This window comes from Strix aluco, chromosome Z (genome assembly GCF_031877795.1).
Source record: "Strix aluco isolate bStrAlu1 chromosome Z, bStrAlu1.hap1, whole genome shotgun sequence".
Classification (NCBI taxonomy): Eukaryota; Metazoa; Chordata; class Aves; order Strigiformes; family Strigidae; genus Strix; species Strix aluco.
The window spans coordinates 47396797-47423585 of NC_133971.1; the positions used below are offsets into that span (position 1 = coordinate 47396797).

Sequence of the window (26789 nt, forward strand, 5' to 3'; positions counted from 1 at the left end):
TGCTCATTATCTAGCAAATCTATCTTCCAAGAAGTATATTCTTGTTCCTCAAAAGTCACTTGTAACTCTCACAAATGCTCTCAGGAGATGAGATGATGTCTCACAATTCCAGAAGAATCCCGGTTGGGCAAAGAAAAGAATGCATTGGCTGCAGCTGTCAGAGTCCTCTGCGAACTGGTGATTCAGGTTCATGTAAAATATGAAAACATCCCCTATGTCATCATCAGCAGTTCTTTCTTGTGAATAGCTGCAATATCATAGTAAAACCTTATGTGAACTACAGTGCAGATACTGCCTGCGCTGGACAGGCAGTTATTCAGACATATAAATTTTCCAACTTTACCACCTTAAAAACAATATTGAGTTCAGAGAAGGAAGAGTAAGAGGGGCAAGTGAATTCTGAATCTGCCTGAAATCCTGGATCTGACAGCGTCTTGAATCCTCATAGTTGAGTTCTTGAAGTTCTGACAGTTTATGAAGAATTTCACCCACTTTGGCTATTCAAACACCCGAAGATCCAACACATTCACAAGTGCAGATGAGCAACTGAGTTTTGTAGCAGTACTGTTCTTTGTGGATTTGCAGAAACACATGCAAAGCCCTAAGAAGTGCTGGACAGTCATACAAAGAAACTACTAAGCGGAGCCCTAAAAAGTTTTGACAAGAGATTAGGCACAACTGTAGAATCAAAAGTGGTAAAGACAATAATCTCTAATTTATAGATTCAAAGAGCCCATCACTAAAATACTTATGAAGCCACATTCTTCCCTGAAAGATGAGTCAACTTTCCATTTGCCTGCAAGTTAGTTAAGGCTTGTACAAATTATCTAAAAATGTAGCAAGACCTTTTAAGCAGTTATTTCCATGCTAAGGAAAGTGGATCTAAGTCACATCTAAGTAAGATCTTTCAGGATCAGTTGGCAGTCTCACTAGGACAGAAAATACTGTTGTATACTTGTGTATAAATGGAAACCAAGAATTCCTATAACAGGCAATTCTACAGAATATCATGCTCTACTACAGAACCTAAAATTCAGATTTACGCTAAACAACAAACAGGATTTGCTGCTAATGTAACTGAGATTCACCTACCCACCTGAAAACCACAGCTGCTAAATCGGCCAGTCTCCAAAACTGAACTCAGAGGAAGGTACTTTAGCCCCCAGAAGTTGTGACATATGTGCACTTTTCAGTTCAGAAATCTGAAAAGCTTCGAGTCTAGAAAAAAGCAAGCACTGATTATCCTCCTGTTTTCACCAATGAATGACATAACAGTTCTGGCATCAGCTGTGCTGGCTCCAAATCACCACCTCTCTCAGCCAGGACAGGGCACCATAGAGTACTCCATAGGGTGTGAGTGAGTGATGCAAAGAAATTACTATCTCTTTCTAAATACACACTAAATTTAGTTTTCAAAGTGAGAAAGAGAATGATGTCCTTCACTATGTGGAATTATGGTGATGTAAATACCGCATTTGTGATTTTTTTACTTTCTCAGTTTTAAGGAAGCAATTTCCCTTAAAGCAGATTATTTATTATGTTGCCATCCTGGAGGCCCATGTCTAGAAAAACTGTAATCCGCAAATATTTTTAAAAGATTCTGTAAGTGCTGTACTTTTTCAAGCATCCTGTTTGGTTTAAACCACTCCATTTACGGGAAAAGAATCTTTGTGTCAGTCATGGTGAAACTCGCATTTTTCACACTGCAGTTGGAGATCTAAAATATGCTTAGGAAACATTATATTACACTATACTTGTAGTTAAAACATCGTTTTCGCTTCCTCCCCCATTACAGAAATCAATCTTAACATTTTTTTTCAAATTAGAAAAAGTGCTTTTCTTAATTTGGATTACAAACTGTTTCAAGAGCCAAAATTACAGCAATGGATTGATACTGCAATATTTTCTTATGGAGGTTCTAACAACATTAAATTTATGATTAATCACACTGCACTATCCCCATAATTAAAACAACCTCTGGAATTGCAGGATCTCAGCAATATGTAAAAAGCAGCTCTGTTAAGAAAGTCTATGAAAGGGCTTTTTCCTTTGCTTATCGAAACGGTGAAGAAACATAAAGGATATAGTACCAATGAATGGACTAAAACAAAATAAAAAGAACTGAACCAAAGGAAAAAAAAATTACATATCCTATCAAGCTATGAATAATATTAAATTAGACCAGAAGCACAATGTGGAACAATCAGTAATAAAACAGAACATGCACAATAGTGGGAAAACTGCCATTGATATATTTTGGAGCACTGAATGTACAAAGGCTCAACTTTAAATTGCACAGCTAATAACTACTTCATTGTACCTCCTCTGTGCTTTGAAAATATTTTCTTAAGCAGAGCTACTCAAAGAAGTCTTCAAATACATTTGTTTTGAGTATCAGTAATTTAATGCTAACACCAAACCCAGGTTAAAATAATACATTCACATATAGATCAGGAGATTGTGTATGACATAACTTTCCATGAAAAATTATGATTGAGCAGAAAGATCAGGAATTAACAATTCTGTTCTTCAGTAATTTTAGAAACGTGAAATCTGACCAGAAAAGCTTGCTTAACAAAGTAAGCTTAAAAGACACTCATCTTTTTTCTCTACTTCCTGCAAAAAGGAAAAAAAATCCACTTCTCCAAAGTTTGACTCCTTGGAGAAAATGCACATACAATATTTGCAATTACTAGGAAAAGCCCACTGCAAATTGAATTTATGACTTTACAAGTGAAAATACAGCAGCTGAACTAACACAGTCAGGTTGAGTGTTGATTTTTTTAAATAACTACCTCCTATCAGTAAATTGTATGGCAGAAATAGATTTTATTTCGTGTTACCTAGCTGTTCTACTTTAAATACCAATGGCAATGGAGGAAGTTCATAAATGTGAATCCTCAGGAGGTTTACACGCATCACCGAGAACAGTAAAATGAATGGTTAAACATCTGCAGTCTGAACTTTGAGATGAATACAAGGAAATTGTGAATGCGCATTTTTCAAATGATTGTGCCCATTATTTTCCACTGACTCATAACTGTTGGCAGAAATGAATAATACATTTTAATATAGTATAGAGATTCAACAATCACAAATACAGAGAGTATACGGGTATATATCCATCTCCTATGCCTACATCATACTAAAGCTATAGATTGTCATCTGTTTTTAATACTAAAACACCAAATAATGTATAATGCAGAACTGTAAAACATATACAGAACACTGCATCAATCATGTACGAGTACTAGTGCTGTTTAACATTTCTGTAAATCCTCCATTAAACTTCAATTTGAGACTGAACCAAAGACTTACATGGATCAAGTCATGGTTGCTTGGAACATTGAAAGAGAGACATAAAATGCTGTGCTATTTCATGTCAAGATTACTTGCAGTTTACTTAATTATTTCAAAGAATACTAGCAACTGAAATACAGTGCATTCCACATCAAAGCCAGTGCTTATTCCTTTTCTTTAATTCAGGAAGCAACTACTAAATGACAATTGGGAGATCAGAAGTCCTAATTTCACACAAGCAGTACAATGCTAATGTAAGCAAAGAAAGAGCAGAGCCTTGTGCAGCTATTCAGTAACATTGTCAAATAAGAAGGAATTAACTATTTGAATACTAACAACGTCTCGCTTTCCATTTTCACATTCTCTATCGTGCCTTATTACATACCATAAGCCATTAGTCAAGACAACCACCACAACCTGTTCTGTACGGGAAACACGAAGAAAAATGAAAATTCAACTGTTATATCTTAAATGGTGGCTGAAAGTACAAAGCCCGCATGTTGCCTAAAACCACTCCATATTAACGTAACCTTTACCAAAGTAAAGAAACACCACGTGAGAAAACGTGTGTGTGTACACACTGTCCTTGCATTTACTTAGGCAAGACTTCAGAGACATGCATTTTTAGGAGACTTAAACATAACATTCAGGAAATTAACGGTTACATATGATTCCAAATCAACTTGAGAGGAAAGTGATACATACAAATATGCATATTTTCCTTTAACAACAGTTTACTCCAGGTACAATTTGAAAAGTACTGTGCCATAAAAGTGTTCACAACTTCTCAAGACTTTTGGCAAAGGTAATGAATATTCAACATCTGCAGGGCTGTTGCAAGTTCATGAACTACAGAAATAAAAAAGATGCCTTCTTTTGGTAGCCTAGTTCTTGTGTAAAAATCCAAAAATAACACACCCTAGTAACAACCTCCATGAGGAACTAGATACCTGGCCCCAAAGTCAGTCAGAGAAGCAAAGGGCTTATGGCAACTACAACTGCTAATGTAGGCTCCAGCACTTATGTTAGAATGAAATCAAGCATAGCTGAGCTCAGCCTTTCCAAACCACGCGTTCGTTTGGGGTGAGGTGGGGAATTCTGTGTCAATGTCTTTAATAAAGCAGATATGACTCACTGCACTCTCATTTAAAGTCAGCAACTGAGGTCTCTCCTTTTTCCACTGAATCAGTGGCAGCAGCACTGAGGGAGTAGCGCTGAGGCAACAATCCTTCACAAGATTCTGCCCTCAGTACAATCAGTTCAATTAAACCATGGTATCTGATACTGCAGTTTTGTGATGCAGTGCTCAAATCCTGGCTTTTGTCTGTCTCCTTAACACCATGCAACACCTTATCTTCTGTGGTGGCACTGATCATAGAAAAATGCAGACTTAATCTAATCAGTATACCATTCCCATAAATCTTCCTAAGCTGCTTTTTTCATTGAAGAACACATTTCATTTATAACTGTTGTTTCAATAAACCAAGTAATCTGAGATATCTTTGCTCAATATATTTCAAATGCTGAAAGCATCTGTTAGGTCATGTTGGGTTTTGGTTTTTTAATTATTATTTTTAGGATGAGAAAAAGGCATTGTTCAAACACTTCCCTGCATCTTTCCTTTTCTCATTTAAATTCCGCAACCCAAATTCAATAATCATACATTAGAATTTCAACACCTTGTAGTCCCATAGAGGTCTGTTCAAATACTTTCAGAAATATCCTGGGAAAGAACTAATGCCAAACAGTACTCTCTTAAGTTCGTAAAATTTAAATGATGTATTTGAAGTCAGAAATTTAGAACTTGCCTCATTTACATTTGCCTGCCAAAATATATATACTGCATTTAGTCCCATGATGATTTTTTGCTTCATGTGAGCTTTAATTATAAATTCAAGGGAAAACTCCTATATAAGTAACATTCCCTTCAAGGGTCACAATATGTCAAGTGTATCCACCATTCGTGTGAAGTCTATGCATTGCCCTGCTCACGTGTGGGAAGTCTCTTTTCTCCGCAACAAGGGACTATTCTGTTCTCCATCTGCACTCTTTCTTTTCTCTTTTTTAATTTTTGGACAATCAACTCTACTGTACCACCCTTTCCACACTGAAATTCACTAGGACATTCAATGGCTAAAATCTTAACAAACTGCAATACTTCAAATTTCAAAGTAAAACTTCCCATTGATGCAAAGTGGGTTTTACTCATGGTCAGGATCTGGGGCACCAGTGGGTACCCAGCATTGTACTTCCACTGGTGTGTGACTCAGCCTTAGGCAAGGCACATCAGAGCATATATCTGAGCATACTGTGACCATGGACCAAAAAAACAAAGCTTGACCAGAAACTCACTCACAAGAGTTCACTCTCGTTATCACTCAGACCAGACCACTTTCATTTGAGACTACTTGATGAATCACACAAATCTGACTGTATGCATATATCACAGGTACTTACTTTTAAAGCAAACAAATACTATTAAAAAGCATTGAACAATTTTACTGCAAATATTTTTTCATAAATATCAATAGCATATTTGGCATGATTGACCATTAACAACTATTCAAATATCTTTATTTTGAAAAAATTAAATTGAAGGACAAAAACTTGACAATTTTTCATACCTTATTCCCTAGATATAGCCTATGATGTTTTTTGCAAAAATTCTTAGAAGCTAAACAGTGTAAACTACTGCAAATTTAGGCACTGTCAAACAAGAACTTTTTATTTCAGTTAAAGTTTGGTGGAAACTGGAAAATTCAGTGAAGAACAGCTAAATTATTCTTGAGAGACATCTATGCCCCTGAGATCAGAATGCAGTCTTCTGAAACCGCCAGTATTTTTTCATTTGCAAAATCAGAAATAGGCTGCAAGTACACTTCTGCAACTATACAATGTTATCCTACATCGAGTACTGCTATCCAATACTATTTGTTTAATATGGCCAGCAGATACAACCCAATATTAGTGCTCAGTTGTACAGATATCAGTGCTCTTAACAAAAGTGTGGGATGAGATGATGGCAGAAATACCTATAGAAGTAGTAATATTGTTTTAAACCGTAATTTTGTAGTGTCTTCTGCCAGAGATTCCTAACTAAAGCCCTTCACAAAAATTGAATTACATTTTTGAAAATATTTTAAAGAAATGTACATCACTACATCAAAAACTACAATGTTACAAAATTTATGCATGGGACATTCATTTGCTTGTATTGATTTTGATAGAGTCTAACTGAAGTATCACACTTTAATGTTTTACAAAAGCATACCTACCTCATTCAGGGCACAACCAAACCTACCCAGAAATATCAGGTGGCTACTTCCATTTCTTGTTTTCCCCTATTCAGCATTTAGCTAGTCTAAATCTTATTTATTTTAGTCTAAGCCCTATAGTGAATGAAAGAACATTTATATCTTTACTGCTTTTTTAAGGATGCTCACTGGTATTGTCCACGTGTTTCACAAACATTAATTAATTCATTCACAATCTGCATTACAAGATGAGAAAGCATTATTATCCCCATCCATAAATTGGAAACAGAGACAAAGGGACTTACGGGAAACCACAGAAAAACAGAGTAGAAGGGCCAGGGTCAGAAACAGCACATGGGAGTACCTGCACATCTATCCGTATCTCCAGACTGTATCGATTGCTACCAGAAGTGGGAGACAGCTCTCACTGCAGTTCATTTCTCCTACACACCAGACATGAAAAGGCTCAATGTAGACAGCCTAAACGTTAAAGCACAGAGTTTTCGTAGCTACCTGCTATATAATGATTTGTATTTCATGCTTAGCACTATACAAGGCCACCATCACAGAGGCAGAGACACAGGCTAGTCAATGTTGCCTTGTCCATATTAATTGTAACAATGTCTCTTTTTGCAGTGTTTCATAGAATCACAGAAGAGTTGAGGTTGGAAAGGACTTCTGAAGGTCATCTGGCCCAACCCCCATGCTCAAGCAGCACCAGCTAGAGCCAGTTGCCCAGGACTGTGTCCAGGTGGCTTTTGAATATCACCAAGGATGAAGACTCCTCCACCTCTCTGGGCAACATGTGCCAATGCTTGGTCACCCTCACAGTCAAAAAGTGTTTCCTGATGTTCAGAAGGAACCTCCTGTATCTCAGTTTGTGCCTGTTGCCTCTTTTGCTGTCCCTGGGCACCAATGGAAAGAGCCTGGCTCCATCTTCCTTGCACCCTCCCTGAAGTTATTTATACATATTGATGAGATCTCTGCCTGAGCCTTCCTTCTCCAGGCTGAACAGCCACAGATCTCAGCCTTTTCTCGTATAAAATGCTCCAATCTCTTAGTCATTTTTGTGGCCCTTTGTTGGACTCTCTCCAGTATGTCCATGTCCCTCTTGTACCAGGCAACCCAGCACTGAGTAGAGGGGAAGGATCAACTCCCTTGAGGTGTATCTGGACATACCTTGAGAGTATGCTGGACATACTCTGTCCAATGCCGCTCAGGATACCATTTACCATCTTTGCCAAAAGGGCACATTGCCAGTTCACATTCAACCTGGTGTCCTTCAGAACTCTGCATCCTTTTCTGCCAAGTCTCTTTCCAGCTGGGTGACGCCCAGCATATACTGGTGTGTAGGGTTGTCCCTCCCCAGGTGCAGGGCTCTGCACTTCAGTGCACTAACTTGAGGTTACTCCTAGCCCACTTCTCCAGCCTGCTGAGGTCCCTCTGGTTGGCAGCATGACCCTCTGTCATATCAGCTGCTCCTCCCAGTTTTGTGTCACCTGCAAACTTGCTGAGGGTGCATTCTGCCCCATCATCCAGATTAATGATGATGTTAAACAGGACTGGACCCAGATTTGACCCCTGGGGTACGCTGCTAGTCAGTGGTCTCCAAGTAGACTTTGTTCCACTGGTCACAACCCTCTGGAGCTGGCCATACAGCCAATTTTCAATCCACCTCACTGTCTGCTGATCCAGCCCATACATAAACAGCTTCTTATGAGCATCTTACTTGAGCACCTAGGTAGACACCATCCACTGCTCTCCCCACCATCTATTAGGCTAGACATTTCATCACAGAAGTTTATCAAGTTGGTAAAGCATGATCTCCCCTCCATGCTGACTACTACTGATGATTTTCTTTTCCTTCATGTGCCTGGAAATAGTTTCCAGGTTTAGCTGCTCCAGCATCTTCCCAGGAATTGAGGTGAAGCTGACTGGCCTGTAGTTCCCTGGGTCCTTCTTGCCCTTCTTGAAGATGGGGGTGACATTTGATTTCCTCCAGTCTTCAGGTAATTCTCCCAGTCACCACCCAGATTGATAAAAGAAAGTTGAGAGTGGCCTCACAGTGACATCTGCCAGCTCCCTCAGCACTCATGGGTGTATCCCATCAGGGCCCATGGATTTATGTATGTTCAGTTTGCTGAAGTATTCCCTGTCCTGATCCTCTTCCACCAAGGGTACATCTTCCTTGCTCCAACCTTCCCCCCCTCTAAGGTCAGCGTTGTTAGTAAAGACTGAGGCAAAGAAGGCATTCAGTACTTCTAGCTTTTCCGGGACCTGGTTACACAGGACATTTCTTTAACCAGTTACCTATGGGCCTCCCAGCTCCATTAGCAAATAAGCCAAGGGTATCTGCTAAGTATCCCTGACCATCATGAAACCTGCCAAAAAGGGAAGAGTGAGGACAGCATGAAGTGGCTCTCCCATTTTTTAATTTAAATCACCTTTGTAACCATGACAAATCTTTTAACTATTGATGTAATTTCCAACGATGGCTTTGTTTTTCAAGGAGCTTCAACCAAAATAAGACGTCAAGTACTCCGTTTCCAGCACACGACCAGCTATCTGTGTAGAGCACAGTCCTGTGGGAGGGCTCCCCTAGCATTATGTAGGACCACTGAGGGGACTGAGGAAGACTAGGTACACCACAGGAGATACACTCAGCCTCTAGCACCTTCAAACTGTGAAGGTGGTGGAGCTGTTCAGGAAAAGGATGAATCTTTTTCATAATGAAAAATCTTAAGCACTGTTAGATCTCCATATTACAAAAAGATGTTGCTATTGACAATTCTGCTATTGCAGTTCCCTAAAATATTTTATTCTCATTTTTCATGTGGATAAGTGAAAAGAGTTAGATAATTTACTCAAGACCACATGGTGCTAGAACCAGGCTTCGCTGGTATGTGCTTGCGTTCTTGTGCTCCACTTGGTGAGCCAAGGCTGTTCTTTTTCCTCAGAAAGGTGGCAACGACGCTCATAAGAAACACTTTTTTTTTTAAAAGAACTGTTTAAGGAAAGTTGAGGGAATATTTCATTTATTTCAGTTCAATCATTTATCTAGAAACAAGATATTTTCTTGGCAGATAAGTAAGCTGCAACATTGCACCAGGCTGAAAAGCTCAACTTCACCTTACTCCTCCACAGCGTGTCTCATGTCACAAAAACATACGCCTTGTTAGAGTTTATTTTGTATTCCTCTTTGTTTGACAGTACTCCCTTTTATGTGAAATATTTTTGGGGCATGAAAAAAATTGCATGAATTTATCTTTTTATGTCCTAAATTCAATTTTCAGGCCATGTTTTCTCCCCGTCTTTGTTATATAGCATGAAAATTGCATAGTAAAAGAATTGGGATACTTGACAGATCTTTTCAGACTACATCCTTAGATACAGATAAGTTTTGCTGTTTTCTGCAATTTTTGTTGATTGGTTGTTTTTTAATGAGGAAGGAAAAGTCTATTTCTGAATAAAAATTATGAAAATCTGATGTGCAAGTATACTTGTTGTTGTCAAACTTTACTCTTACAACATAGTACCTTAATTAGAAGCACATTTCATTTACAAGCCTGTGGAATAACTTAACAATTAATCTGACTGACAGAACAAAAATAACCTTTATGACATCCATTAAAAAACAAAAAACAAAAACCAGACAAAACCAACATGAAACTCTTAGTAGTGCAGGGCTCTTCCTTGAAACATTCAAAAAACATACATACACATGACTTCTCTTAAAAATACATTCAAATCCTTTTAATAAAGTTGGACTGCGTTTTATACATGATAACCACCTTACCATCATTGCTGATATTTTCCATATAATTCCACATATTTTTTTTTACATAATTGTGCTCTAGATTCAATGATTTCATAAAGAACATTTTAAAATGCTAACTTTCTAATATTGTTTCATCAACGTGGTCTTTCATCTGGATTTTAACACTTGCAAAAATGTGTGGCCTGGATCTGGAGGTTCTTTAAGGCTGAACTTAAACTTGGAATAGAGACTATAACATGAATTTTTGTAGTGGCAAATTGCCAGAAGTCTCTCCTACATTCTGTTGCCCTTTCTATAATTCCTTACAGAGGGGAATTAAATAGTGAAATAACCAACTAAACTCAGTGGAAAAGAAACTAGACTGTCTCAGGATAAGGGACGTACGCCCAGATGCAGAGCATCCACCAACAACACTGTAGGGGTGCAGTGGGCATGCAGTCATGAATTTATGTCAGCATGTGTAGGAGTATCCATGGTAGTGCTAATCTAGATAGCACAGTTAAAAATAGCAGCAAAGACAGATGAAAGCAGGCTTCAGCATGGCTTAACAATCTGTCCAGAAGGCTTGGACAGCCCTATCTTAAGTCTAGGCTGGCATGTCTTCACATCATATATAGATCATAGCTAGTATAGATCTGTTGGCATGTTCTGCAATCACAGTACTCAGCTGCAGTGTAGACACATCCAGAAATAGCGCTACTGTAGATATGTTCATCTAAAAACTGCATTTGCAGAGAGTAAAGCCTGGGAACATACTGTAAAGCAGATGGGACCTGACGAGGAACACATGCTGGAGAGAGTGTCCATTTTGCTAAATTGTATTAGACGGGATAATTCCTCCCCCTACACAACCTGCTTCCATTGCACTCCTGGAGGACATCGTAACCTGTGCTGGTTGGCCTTTCCTGTGTGGATTCACACGGTCAGGCCAGATTAACCTGATCCTTCAGGTAGAGCGACTCACCCAGCTTTACCATCTAATGCAGAGACACTGTTACACTCTACAGGGAGCTGGAGGCAACCATGTTACATGTGAATGGCACTTGTTCCTCTTCATAAGTACTAACACCGAATGCTGAAGCCCTAACCCAAGCAGGCGCATTAGTTATCTACTGTTTCAAGGACAGTTATTTCAGCAGAACATCAAGATACCAACAATGCCTTCATCCACTGCTGCTGCTACCAGGGGCAGAACTTACTGTGATGCAGAAACCCTGGAGCTAATAAAGTCCTTCAAATTCAGGACCTCCCTCTCTTTAACAGTGGTTTGCTGTACAGCTGAAACACTACATACTCTGTTAGTTACAAACTACTACAGACACTACATCCTCTCAAGGATAGCTTACTACCATTTGTCCAACAAGTGACCAAAGGGATTTACGCATGTTCTTAAACTGTCTGCGTAATGAATGATTCACTCCAGGGAGATTTTGTGTGCATTTTGCTAAATCACAACCAGAAGACAAGTTAAGAAGGAATGCAGTTCTTCAGCACGCTTAGCTGCCTTATGAGGAGAGTATAAAGACACACAAGCTAGTGTTGACTCAGACAATTAAAGTTCTGGTAGGAATCAGATCACAGCAGCAGGGATTACATACGGGCCAGTTTACCATAGGAAGAAGCGAGCTATTGAAATACTGAAAGTTTGGGAAGCAGGGATAGAAATCCAATGCTGCTTACTCTCTCTGTGGGAAACCCTGAGCACGTGCACAGTCATGCTCCACTTAGCTGTCCAGACCTGGGCACCTCAGCACTTCATCAGAGCTAAACCTCCAGACATCAGGCAGTGCTGTTCCAGGCATTTCATCTCAGACCCGATTCATGAAGTGCTCTCCTAGGCAGTGCAGAGAGGCAATGGTTAACTCCTCCCCATAGGGGACATCACAGCAAAGAGCAGAAATACAGTTTTCGTTACACTGTTTGCTAATGTGCTTCATCTATGACCCTCACGAACAACTGTAAGGAGGTGGGTGAGAGTTTAATTGCTCTCTGATCAGTCTTAGAGAACAACAGCTAAAGTTGCCAGTTATGGTGTGAAAAACCTACCCATTAGACTGACACTATCTATGGTTTTGAAAGCACTAGCAAGCAGCTGAGATAATTGCTAAATTGGGTCATATTTGTGTCACCAGTAGCAGATCCATAATGCTGAACAATAAGTAATGATTTTATATTAATCTCTCAGATATTGGTGCTCCCGAAACTCTGTTCCAAGAAATGTTGTATTGAGCTGTTTGTAAACAGAGATTTCCTGAATCTAGAATTAAGAGTCAACTTATCACCAAGAGCAGCATCATTAGCATTTATAAAAGCTACATGTACACTGACACAAACAAACATTAACAGAAACATATTTAACTAAATGCAAAACCTCTATCCATTAATTTTTGGAACTGCACCATGTGCTCTGTAACGGTATATAACAAATTTGGTTCTCTTAACTTGCAATGAATTGTTTTTACAGCATTTTTTCCAAGATCTAGCCTGTTCAATCATAGCAACTACTCTTACCATAATTACATTTTAAAAGGTAGTTTTCCTTTTCCTATGGAAAACTTAAAATGCCATATGCAAATAACTAATACAAAGATGTATACAGAAGAATACAAATAAACTCAGCCTCCCGAAAATTATGCTATCAAATTGCTTTAAGCAAATATTGCATCAAGATGTAGAATGTATCATATTCAAAAGGAGAGTGAAAAGCTGAATCCTCCTTTTTCTAACCTGTTGCTTGTTGCATGGGTTCATTGTCTCACTTCATTCACATCTACCACAAGGATGACCACTAACTTAAACATGAACAATCTTAGTCAAGGGGCCCAGGTAACTACAATTCTGCAGATATGAAGTAAAAAGCATTGACGGAGTTCAAGATTACAGTATTTATTCAAAGTTGCTTACATTTAGCCACCATAAATTCCTTTACCTCTAATTTAAAAACTGGTTTAGGTCAATGAAAACCAAATAATTGATGATGTAAGTATAACTCATTTTCCTGGTGATTCTATTCGGTAACTCAAGGTAGTTTTTTCCCATGTTCTAGCAACAAGCACAAATATTGTGTTTTATCCAGTGCTCAACATATGACCTTGCAAAATGATAATATCCAAATATTTAACATAATTAGGATACGTACCTTAAGACTCTGAATGCACAAGAGGAAAAATGAGTATACTTAGACTGAGCACAATAGAAGTGCGGGTCAGGAAATGTGACATGTAGCTTATTGACCTTACTAGCAGTCTTCTGCTTTGGTGTGCATTCGGTGCATATTTCCATTTTATTTTGCTGTATTTTGTTTGCTTGGGTTTTGCTTTTAAAAACATCTTGGACACAGCATTTACAAACATTTAAATAAATCTCTCATCATGCTGACAACTTTAATATTTAAAATCTTGAGCCAATGCAAAAGCAATTTTGGGCTCTTCATAAATTTATTACGGAGATTCAACTGGAACTGACAGCACAGCATTCAAAATGCAGAGTATTTACAGTTGTATTTTAGTAAAAGAGAACATGAGATATGTACATGCATGTATAAACATGCCAGCAGTTATATGTTGTTAGTCTGGACATTTAAAAGTATTTCCTATTTCTTAAGAAAAATGACAGTCAGTATGACTAGATCCTGTAAAAGAACTACATGAATGAATAACCAGTGGAACAGTATAGCTTCAAATCATATTCCCGTGCATACCCCTGTCATGCATGTGTGAGAAAGCTGTGCAGCACAGCCTTATTTTTACTCACAGATGTAAACAAGTTTGCTAAAATGGGGGGGTTTGAAGGGAATGTTAAGTTCCTGATTAGAATTTAATTTTAAATGATAAGTCCTAGATTGATACAGTAACAATAAAGCAGATGGGGGGTGGGGGGGAGGGAAGGAGGATTTATATACAAGGAGGGGTCATGGTAATACACTGTGTTGAGTTTAAAAGTGAAACAATGCCTTTTTCTCCAGTATAAACAAAGAAAAATAATGCCAGTAGTCTGACTACAAACAAGAACTGGGCAGGAAACAGAAAAAGAAATGCTTACAGCAAACCTTGCAAACCTAATGCTATGTTTTAAGCAGAAAAATACATTTTCAAGGGTTACTCAATAACTCCTTATAAAGTGCAAATCAACCACATTCATATTCAAAATAAGCTTTTGTAAATGCTCCTTAACATACAAGAAAATATACCTAATGAATGATATGCATAACTGTCAAACTATGATAGCTGAATTGTACTTCTCTTTGATACCTCCAAGATCTTCAGACCTCTGAATCACTTAGAGCTTTATCTTAAAAGATGAAATTACAGTTCCACCTTAGACAGGTAAACATCAGGTGGTATTTCTACCACAATAATTAATCAGTTACTTTTTTCCCCTTGGTTAAAAACTCTCTTAGGACCTTAAATCAATAAGGTATCTGACGCATGTTTTATCTTCTTGTTTCCAATGGTTCCGCTGTGCATATAAATCCACCCTACAACCACATTTGCATTTAAAGGGAAAAACCCTTGTGTTTTCTATGCACCTGCTCCATGTAAGCCTCTCTTCTCTGTCTCCTTTGAGAAACAGACAGATCTTCCAGAAAAAGAGAGAGCACAGACACAACACTCCTCCAAGTCCTCTTGCCAATTCTCTAACCATTATTTCCTTTAGTTTAGTTACGGTCTTATTCTGACAACAGTTGAAAAGAACAACTACTTGCCCTTCCAAAATCCAACACTTCTCAACATTTTTTAACATATTTTTCATCTTGACAATGAACATATACATTTCAACCATACAAAATCACTGTATTTTCTAAGCAATACAGAGTAAAGCATTGGCAAACGGGCTCCTTACAAAGACTTTCACCTGAAAAACAGGAATTTTTCTTTATTTTACTTAGTATTGATTAACATGGCTGCATAAAGGATGAGAATATTCACCTTCTGGCATTTTACCTTCAACTGTAACCTGAAATAGATGCAATAAAACTGGAATAAAAATGGTAATTGTTCCCTTTTCTTCCCCTTCTTGCTCCCATAATCATGCTTGCGATTCATGGGTTGCTTCTGGAGCTTCACGAAGGTAATCTGAGACAGACAGGGCTCGAAATAAAGTTTTGCTGCACATCCTATCTGGTCAGCTGTAATGTTTAAAAACCATGTGAGTGGAGGTAACATGCTGCATCCCACAAAGGCTGCTGGAACTACTGGTCTTTGTGCTTGTGAGGTGCAGCATCACCACTCCATGCATACATGACACCAAACAATGCCACAACTGTGAGTACCAGCATCCCTGCACTATTGCCAACATGATTTTGTGCTGCTGTCAATGACGGTCAAGTCCCCTACACTGGGCTGCATCTGGCTGTGTGCTCCCCTTTCTTGCTGGCATCTCAACACAGCATGGAAGCAGCACTACATGCATATCTCCATTTCAGAGGACAGAAGCTAAAGCCCCACAGCAAGGCTGCCACACCTTCCCCTTCCTGGTTCTAATTAGGCAAGTGTCCAAGCAAGACAGAGCTGCTGTTGGTGTAGAGACAACAGGGGCCTGAGATGTCCTGGAAGAGGACTGTGTGAGAAGAAGAGCTGCATCAGTGCAGGTGGTATTCCACCTCAGAAGAAGACTTCTTTCCCCTTTGGAGTTTGCATGGGGACAGGTTTCGGCTCCCAGCGAGACCAGACAAATGAGAAGCAGAGGGACAGTAAGAGGCACTTCCTAGTTTCTTGAAGCTCTGCTGATGCCTTGTTAAAAAATGTTACAAAATATGTAGGTATTTGGGATTATGGTTTTCTAATCATGAAAAAAATAAATGCAAAGTGACCTATCACTTATTCACAGTAGCCAGGGGAGGGACTGCATCTCCAAAGGTACCAGTCAGTCACCTTGTCCAAACCGTCTACCTCTTACATGCAGCTCTTTGTAAACTCAGAAACTGGTCCCGAAGAAATCACGTCATACTTGCTTACCACGTCGTTGTCATTAGAAAAAAAGAAACATTAAGAAGAGAAGCACTTTCTATCCAATATCATTGACTATCTTCTACAGGAATTCCTTACCTGAAAGACTGCCCACCTCCTTATCTGTTATTTTGAGTAGCCCACACTGGACTACTCACTCAAACAAGGAGGTTTTTTTAAAGGCTGGTCTCTTACAGGCTCCTTGGCTTTGCAGATAACACTTCACTGGCCCCTTCCTCTGATATGATTGTATTTTACCCACTTTTTAAACAAGCTACAAGCCACATTTGCTTTCTTCAGCACACTGAGTTCGACACAGACCAGAAATCACAAAGATCTGAAATGTAACTGAACTGCTGGTTTAAGATACTGTTAGTTACTGGGTGAAGTGGAACAGTCACTTTGCTTAAGTCCGTCTTTGACACACAAAAACATGCAGAAATGAAATATACCACACCTTACAAAGGAACCCTTTTCACACCAGCATTGGTGGGCATTATGCCTCTGTGTTAACTGAAGGAATACCCAGAGGAAAAGCTACTATACAGTTTTGGAACTATAACTATAGTGCTGAGGCAAGTTTCTTCTTGACAGCTGGGCAGGTCAAATCTGAATTGTTTTATTGAGATGCAAACCCCTTCTTCCTGTGTTTGATCTCTCTCTTGAGCAACCCCTCAAGCCTGCTCTCAAAACCAGGTTTCCAGCTTAGGTGCAAAATCTTCAAAATATGGCTCCAGACATACTCGTAGGCTTAGCAGTATGAAGAGAGAAGTGCCCTATGATGTTCACTGGGCAGCCCATCAGCTAGTTGCAGTGGATGTTTGGGTCAGAAAGCTCATGTTTATGGGTGGTAGTAAGGGAAGAGGTGATATTATTTATGGCTTGTCGGGAGTACATGAAGTACATACACCTACTAAATTCAGTAAGGGCAGGACCCTAAGAAAGTCCGCTACAACACGCTGTGCAAGGCTTAATATGTGCACATCATTCAACATAATTCCTGGCAGCAGGATCAGAGCTATTTGCAATTTTGATTTTTCTATGCTATGATTGTATCCCTTTCTTCAGCTAATGTTTAAATACCTTAAACGGGTCCAACAACCAAGCAATTTGCTTCAGAATAGTTTTTTTAAAACTTTTTTGGTTACTTTTTGTGGTTGGATCGCTGAGGTGTAGAACAAGGCTACGCTTCCAAGATTTTCTATGGAACCATAGGCACTACGAGGTTTTTTGGTGAGTTTTGGGGGGAGGGGGCTTTTTGAGAAGCAGTTGCGGCTGATTAATATTTCTCTAAGAGCTGTGGCTTTAAGCCAACCATTGAAAGTGCCATGAGGTGATAACACTGACAGTGAGGACTGAGCCTATTTATGGGTTGGTTTGTATCCAGTACCATCAGGACCTGATCCTCAAGCTCTTCTTCATATAAACTGCATTTGCTCTCATAAAAACGCTCACTGATATGGGTATGAAAAAGGTTTGATCCCTCCCTGGTGCTGCAAAAACACGATCTTGGACTGACCAAGGCGCAGTTTTTCTACTGGACAACTTTGCATTTGCTTCCCCACTGTTACAAACATGCATCTCCTACTTGATTTTCCTCCAGATTTCGGCATGCCCCGGTGGGTCAAGAGGGTGTGGAAGGCTGCGTCCCCGCTAGCGATGCCTGGCTCCGAGGAGAGCTGAAGCAGATTTGCGTCGGCTTCGGGTGTCGGCGGGTTTCGCTGCGCTACAAGGGGTGTTGCAGCCGCACTTCGCAGAGCTGACATCACGTATGTGCTCAGCCCCAATAAAAACCCCCGCGTTCAGCCTTGATTTCATGCGGAAAGCACTTCCCCGGGGCGGGCTGGCGGGGACCGGGGCTCGCCCCCACCCCCCAGCCGCCTCACCCGCCGCCCGGACACCCCCTCTCCGCGCCCCCCAGGGACGGCCCGGCGTGGGGGGGGGGGGGGGGGGCAGTCCGCAGTCGCGCCGGGCGCCTCCAGCGCTACCCGCACCTCCCGCAAGCCCCGCGGGGGACCCCGGGCCCGGCTCCGTGCCCCCCTCCCGCCGCCCCGGGGGGACAGCGTTGTCGGCGGCAACAAAGCCCCCCGCCCGCCCCGCTCCCCTCGCCTCACCCCTCCGCTCCGCTCCGCTCGTCCGCGGCCGTTTCGCGGCAGTCGCAGGGTGATGGAGAAGGGGGAAGGACCCAGGTGCCGCCTCTCGGCTGCCGCCCCCCGCCACTCCCCGCCGGTGCAGGCAGGGCTCCGGCGGTGGCCCGGCTCCCTCCGCCCCGCCCTCCGCCCCTGCCCTTCCACCGGCCAGCGGCCGGGAGGAGGGAGGGGGGCGGCCCCGCCGCACGCCCGTCTCCCCCGGCGGCGCGCTCCCAGGGGCGGCACTCGCCCGCCACGCCGCGCCGCGCCGCGCCGCGCCTCCTCCCGCCGCCGCGGCGGAGGCCTGCTGCGTCACAATGCCGCCGCGCTCCGCGGTCTCGGGGCGCGGGGGGCGCTGCCACGTGACCGGCGGCGTGGGGAGGGCGGGGGGAGAGGCCCCCGCCGAGGCTCTGCGAGCGGCGGGGGCGGGGGCGGCGGCGGCGTAGCCGGGGCACCGCGCCGCGGAGCGGAGGCAACGCTGCCCCGCCGGGAGCCCCGGGCGAGCGGCCGCCTCCTCCCGCCCCGCGGCTTGCTGGCAGCACCCGCCGGGGTCTTACGCACGTGTAAGGCAATGAATGCCCTCGGCGTCTGGAAACGCTGCGCCGTCGTGTCAAATGCTGAGCGCGTGGCACTGTGCTGCACTAAAAATACCTGAAAATAGCGACTTCAGTCCGCTCACATCTGTTTAAAATAAAAACTTGGTGGGTTGGGGTTTGGGGGTTTGGGGTTTTTTGTTTTTGTTTTTTTTCTGGTCTCTTGTAAAACCTGGAAAGCGTCGCTGCTTCCCTGTTGTTCACGCGGGTGGAGCCGGTGTTACCCTCAAAGACCTTTCCATTGAGTGGGTCTCACCTGCCTTGGCGAAAATCCTCGTTTCCCAGTGCTGAGGGTCAGCGGAGCTGGGAAGGGTGCGCTTGCACCCAGCCGCCCCCAGTGCTCCGTAATCCTGCCACCGCCACCGGCCACTGCGGGGGCTGCGCAGAGAAAAGGGTCGGTCCTTCTCACAGCTGGGCCCGCGTAACCCTCTGCCACCGGGACACCTGATAGCAACGGAAGAGCAGGAAAGGGAACATTTGGCTGGTTTTCTTCTTTGTGATTTAGCCTGTTCTGTGCCATGCTTTCACAGCATTAACAGGGATTTTTTTTTTCCCCTTGCTGTTTGTAGGCAAATTTTCATCCTCTCTATGTATCGCTCTACATACCTTTCCATCTGCCCCTGCTTTTGTGTGTTTTTACATTTCAAACACAGAGCTTCTTACATTTCATTTTCTCTAATGAGTAAATGGTGCAAAACCCCAAAAGATGCATGTAGGAAATTAAAGTGAATTTATGCTAGTTTGGCATTTTGGAAAACTACTGCCAGCAGAACACATAGAGCACACTCAGCAGTACCGCAAGTATGCCCACATCAGTCAGCACGTAGCAGCTCTGCGCTGGACAAGTATCTCTGGAAATGGGGAAAACAGTTCAGTCTCCAGCTCAGTGGGTCTCTGTCCTTCCTACAGGGATTTCTACTGAAAGTGCTAATCAAAGTGACATGGAAAAAAAAATCTCATTCTGCTTAATCCTGAGACACAATCACCAGAGAGTAACAACCTTGAGAAGCTTTTCATCTGAACCCAGCAACCTGGAGATGAAAGGAAATACAGTCGTCCATGGCATGGCTAGCTAGGTGCTGCAGTGTCATGCATTTGCAAATATTTTGCAGTTCATTTAACATACTTGCCCAAAAGTGGAAAGCTGTTATATTTCTTTCTTCTTAAATTGTATTTTTAAGGTGTGTTGAAAACAAGCTTAAATATGAATTACTGTGAATTCTGATCTTCATGTGCAAGGCCAACTACTTGGAGAAATACTGTCTTAACCACCTTAAAAATGTTTGTGCTGATTGGGGGGAGGGGGGGGGAAGGTTTACTTTGGAAACGTCTTTTGCTTTTATGTCATTTTTATGAAAGGGCGTATTTGGACACTGCACATTTCACACTTGTACATATATGGAAATTAAGTAACCATTTGGGGTATTTGTAATGCATTTGATTAGGTGGTTTTGTACAGGAATGTTGGTCAGCTGTGTGTGATTAAATGGTTTGAAAGGAATGCAGGTCAGCTCCAGAACACAATGTCATATAGGAGTATGGCCTGCTTGATGAGCAACGTTGATGAAAAAACAAAACAAATCTTATTTTAATTTAGAGGCTATAAATACCATCCATATGCAAATACAGCTTGTAAGATAAAAGCTTGCCAAGTGTCTTTGTATGTGTTATATATGATAGTATCTCAATTAGAGCTGATAACCCTGTTTATATATCTACTCCTGAATCCACTGCTGAAAATACTGTTTGAATAAGAAGTGATGATTAGGCTATATGGCTGTACAAAAACTAAATTCTAATATTCAACTTCAGGTCTTGTAAGAATTTCAGGATGAATTTTTACTGACAGTTACATGGAACTATTTTTTTCTTTTTTCTAAAATAAAATCACAGAACACTAGCTCTCTTCTTGCTGTGTGCACAGATACAAAATTCTGCTGAAATAGAAACAACTTCTCATTGGTAATCCTATTCCCAATAAAGTGGTTCAAAAATGTGTTTGCACATTGTTTTCCTAGTACATTTCTCCAGGATCATTTAATGTTTTGTTGAACCTTAGTGTTCCTACTTGATGAAGCTGAGGCTGGCTGGTATTTGCACCAGAATGGCACAGTGTATGATTGGATGCAGATGAGAAAAGACATATCTTCTGTGGGCTAGCAGCAGTTGCAAAGCTGAATTCTGTGGCCCCCATCAAGGGCCCATGGCAGTCAGCAGCAATCACAGCATCCATCAGTGATCACATCCATTGATGTTAATGATTACGAGAGAAAACCCTCCATTACTTTTGAAACTCCTCTAAGAGATGACCCTGAGACAGATTTAAAACTGTGGTGCTTGATGATACTGCTTATGAAGACATGACCACATCTTAGTTAAGGCACGAAGCCCATGGAGATCTGTCCCGCAGGAGCTTTTCTGTTCCTGTGCAGGACCAACTCTGGTGCCTCTATACCTGTTCCTCGAAGTGTGCAGCAGTCCTGGAATGGAAAAGGTGGGCGGGAACAGAAAAGAGGCAGTAGGAGCCCGGAAGAGATGAATGCAGTAAGGTGCAGTATGTTGCCACTTTTTTTCAGAGCATCAAGGTTGGGAATCAGTGTTTTGCTGTACAGGTAACTTAAACAGTTGATAACACCGTAGGGTTTTAAAAGTACTTCATATATAAAGGCAGCCGAGAACATCACCAACAGTATCATATTATGCAAAACCTAGCAATTACAGAGAATGTGTATCTCCTGAAATAACAAAGAGCAAGCTTTAACTTAGTCATATGATAATTCATGGTGAGTCACAGTCATTCAAAGTAGTCATCAGGGCACTTAGATGTTCTCTTTAAAAAAAAAAAAAAAAAAAAATCCCATTCAGCTTTGAGGACCAGTAGGAATAACTACCATTTTAGAGCATGACAGAATTTATGTTCTTATTTCAAGAGTGAGCCCAAACCCGGTGCATTGTTTCACCTTCAGATTCTGAGTGGAGATAAATGGAACACAGATCAAGTCAACCTTGCATCTAACTTTCAAAAACCATCGTTCTTAGTTTATGCCACCTTTAGTTTGCCCAACAATATATCAAATATTTTACTCAATTTGGAAAAATATTTTAATTCTGAAAAGCATATAAAAATATAGCAAATATAGTAAAAATATAGCATAATTTTGTTAGACTGAGAGAACGATGACAACATTGCATAGGCTGTTAGAAGTACTGATTTACTGTTTTCCTTTGTGACAAACAGTACCACACATGCTGATGAATAAGTCTACCATCTTAGATTTACAAAATTGCTACATCTGAAGGAATCGTGAGACTGGGACTGCAGTAAAAATGAATTGTTTTTCTGCTGTGTTTTTGTATTGTTTTCAGTGTTTGTAATGTCTGAACCTGATTCGTTAGCCCACAATGGGGGAATCTGCTGCCAATAAACGTCAGAAAGCAAGAGGTTGCCTTGAAAAGAATGCAGACTGGATCCTCATCCATAAGAAGAGACAGGATTATGAAAACTTGCATAATTAGTTCAAAAACATCTTTCCGTGCATACAGCTTTGTTTCTGGGATTGTACAGGAAGTTATGTTCTGCAGTCTCAAGAGGCGATTTACTGAGGGGAGAAGAGTCTCAAACCTGGCCTTTATTAAACGCTTATTGATTTGATTTATTCTGTTGGGTGAATCACACTGATAACTTCACAATGTGGCATCCACGATCCTGCTCACACATTCAGCACAACTGTGCAGAAGAACTGAGCATAATACCTACGCTTGGAAAGCTAGTACATGGCATTACTGGATCAAAAGGTCAGGGACAATTACCACAATCAGCTACTCTAGCTTCTGGCATAAAGCCCCATAATTCCTGGTTGAACGAGATAATATCTTTCAGAAAATGATCCAATCCTGATCACTACGCTCCTAACAACATGTTTGTAATAGATAATTATCTTCACTGTTAAATTATGTATGCTTGGTCCAGCTTCACATTTGGCCATTTGAATTTTGAAACTGTGACACTGGCTTTAGTTTTGCCTTTGCCTGCTGTAAATAAGAAGCTCTCCATTTTCATAGATTTTCTTACCATCCATGTATTTCCAGTATATTTTCAAGCTGCCTCTCAAAAGTTTTTTGGATAGGTTATAAAGGATTTATTTGAGTTCCCTGAGTTTTTCATAATAATACAAGCTTACAACTTTGAATTAATGAATATTTGACATCACAGATTTACATTCTGAAAATTAATGTTGTCAAATTGGAAAGCTTTTAAGTGCAGTCCTCAAAACAAATTACAGATGGTAATACATCTTCTTTTTCTGTTATTCCTCTGCTCTGTGTACAAAGACCACCTTTGGATATGGCCACATAAACATGCTGCCACAAGGTGAGATGGACTTTGAAGTAGTGGATTACATCCTCTGCTCCACAACTGCCCTGGTGTAGCTCCTTCTCCTTCCTGTGCTGAAGACAGAACACTTGCTAAGGGAGTGTGCTCTTCTCGAGGGGCAAGTGAGCTTGCATGCATCAGAAGGTGAGAGCATGCAGTGAAGCAGATCCCACAAGGTAGCTGAACCCCACTGGTTCCGTCATTAGTTTACGGCATTATAGCTTGCTTGTGGGATTACTCGGCTACTGTTTCATACTGGGAATACATGTGTAGTTGGCTGTCCAGAATTACACTCCGCTTTTGTCCCATCCTTTATGTGTGACCTGCTTTCTTTGATGTGACCTCATTAGACAAGAAAAACAATGAAAAAGGGAACAGTTATTTTTTTATATGATTAGAATATAAAGATGTTGCATGGCGCCAATTTAGAGATAAGACAAAAAGTCAAAAGTCTTGGAGTTTAAGTAAGTTCAATGTCGATTTACACATATCCTTTTCAATTCAGTAGGGGTATGAATGAGTCATTAGAGGAAATCCTGACTGGGCAACATATTAGATTGGATGAAGACCAAATATTATGTCTCACTTGAGCCTTAAGCAAAATCTCTACCATCATAAACTTATTGTGAGAGCTGGAAGTGAATTCGAATCACAGCAACCCTATGAATTAGTGAAAACTTTACAGCTATAACCAATACATCACTACTAATTCAACTGTTTTGAAGATGGCCCCATTAATAACATTATTCTAAGAAATTTTATATCCATGTTTCCTGTCAATCTTTTGGCAGAACGCTCCATCTCCTGAATGAGGTCAAAGCAAGGCATTTCAAACAATCTTTAAAAAATTGCTAAAATAATGATATGGAAAAAAACAGACTGGAGAAAACTCTGGAAACCAGCTGACTTTGTAATGAAGGCATGAAAGGAAGGCAAAGTAAGACTTCTAGACTACTTGTAATAAATCTCTACATGAGAGAGGAGGACTATTTCTCATTTAAAATTTAGGGTGGAAGACTTCGGGAGTTGACCAAATGCCTATATTGAGGCCTGGTACTTCTCTGCTGAAATGAAGAGTTCTGCAATAATTCTTAGTGGAGGCAACTTGGGGGCTACAGAGATGAGACAAGGAGTTGCTAGGCAGTTAGAAAGGTGGCTGTTTTCTGTTTTCTTGTCCTGTTGGATCTCAGACAACACATGCAGACACACAGATGCACACAGACACAAATCTATCTGCATATCTATCTATATGAAAGGAACTTGTCACAGTGATAGCTAAAAGTAGCCCTAAAAACAAGTTTTCAGAAGTAAACACCAATTCTTTATCCCTCAGTTCTCTGTGAATCACTTAGAAGAGATTCGTCTGTTAGGTTGGCTCAATAAATGAAAGTATACAGTGGTATGTTTTGCTTCTAACAAAAGAAAGGGTGTTGACAGTGGCCACACCACACAGTTACAGAACATTCTCATTGTGATGCCTTCTTATACAACCTCTCAGAATACTCCTGTCAAGATCGACCCACTACTTTGGGTAAAAATAATAACAGAGTTTCAATATGTTGAGACGGATGATAGCAAACGAACATGGCAGTTGCATAGAAGTTGAGTACAAGCATTTTGTGGATGAGAATTGACAGGAGGCTATGGCCACGTTCACTAAAGGTGCTGCTTTGTCCTGGAAAACAGCCAGTTCACCTGTAGCATCAGAGAAAAAGTACTCTTCTTTTTGTGATCAGGTGGTGAGGGTTTTCACCTCCTCAGTGGCTGACAAGATGCTTCTGAACATTAGCGTTCACATTAAGAAAAAAAATTTCCATTCACATGACTTCATATTTAGCAAATCTGTGTTCACCAGAGCTTACTAAATCCACCTCCCTGCCTGAACTTCTGTGTGTAAGATCTGAAATAGTATTGTGAACAAAGAAAAGCACAGGGGAATAGTGCTTTCATTTACCATAATTAACATTTCAAATTAAAGATTTTTACACGATATACATTCGTAGTGGATAAAGTGAATTGTTTTGTGAATCTTCAAACTGACTTAACCTGACTGCTTGATGACAGTATAGGGAAAGACTCTTTTTTCCTTCCCTTGTACAAAAGCAGTTACAAACAAGCTTATTTCAGACAGCATTTTCCTTTGGCTCTGCTATGTTGTATTTCACTGTTGTTTTCTTTCACTGTTGTAATTATTTATCTGTTTGCCATCTCTGATGTCTAGCGCATAGCTATTTAAAGTACTGTGAACTAAAGAAGAAACAATTTATGTTCTTTTTTCTACAACTCTGCCATTGCTACTAAGTAATATGTACTCCTATGTGCCTGCAATCAGTCATTTGTAAAAGAATCACAATTATAAGGGCTTATTGGATTGTGGTACTCTTTGTAAATATCCTTGACAAGCAGATAAGGACTGTGGGCAAAATAGACCAAAACTTAATTAAGAAACAACATGTAACAATGTTGTCCCTAAGGAAGAAAGCATATTTTCAAAGCAAAAGCTGAAATGAAGTCTAAACTCATTCCCTCTGAACTCAGAATACCAGAATATCAGACATGGTCAATGATACGGAATTTAATTTCTCCCTTTCCCAACACTCAAACATGCAACTATGAACCAGCAGTAACACAACTTGGTAATTGTTATTTGAAGTCATCATTTTGTTGTTCTGATACTAAATAGGGTTTCTGCCAAAGAAAACTTTGTTAGTTACTCAAATAGCATTGCATTAAACATTTAAAGGACTTTGAAAACTCAAAACAGCAGACATGTCCCATGGGATTCACAGCTCATATTGTCAATCCATCCTCTGTCCCGTGATCATCACTTTGATTTACAAAAATGAAACCAGAAATAAAAAACCTAAAACCCAATATGGGCCAAATAACAGCTGTTCTAAGTTGTCATAGCTTTTTGCAGTCAAGGAAGAACGATGCTGATTTACACCCATTGAGATTCCAGCTCTGATCTTTCATTTTCTTCCTTCCAATATGTCAGTAAGGATCATAATAGTAGCCAGTGATAATGGGTCTTACATAGTATCCATATTTTGTGTTTGTCCTCTTAACATTGTGTACTACACTAGAGTTATTTTTCTCTTTTCTCCAGATGCATCCTCCTCTTTCTTTGTGTCTTTTCCTTTGAGATATTATTATTATTTGAACTGGCAAAGCAACAGGTTCCAACTTTTTTCTGAAGAAGAAAACAGATTTATTTGAATCTCTCTTGGCAGCATGTTCCCCACCCATGGGCCACCATGGAAGTACCAGCCTCTGAACTTAGTGACAACTCCATTGTTCTAGATATTTGTTGTTATTGTGGTATGCCTGCATAATGAGGACAACTCCAGAATACTTAGCCTGTTCAGAGGTTGGAAAAGGAAGATGTGAAATTGTATCTTCTCTCCTTCTT

At 40.6% G+C, this 26789-nt stretch overlaps 1 protein-coding gene across 3 annotated transcripts in view; it reads right to left on the bottom strand.

Moving 5' to 3' along the window:
• Positions 1 to 18574, bottom strand: part of SNCAIP (synuclein alpha interacting protein) — a 90621-nt gene extending 72047 nt beyond the window's left edge. For 2 of the 3 annotated variants that reach the window (XM_074812795.1, XM_074812793.1), the window contains exon 1: positions 18395 to 18574. The gene's annotated coding sequence lies outside the window, so the exon portion shown is untranslated. Of the gene's footprint in view, positions 1 to 17868; positions 17879 to 18394 lie in introns of those variants that run through there. The other variant, XM_074812794.1, reaches the window with a different exon arrangement.
• Positions 18575 to 26789: the final 8215 nt, after the last annotated feature.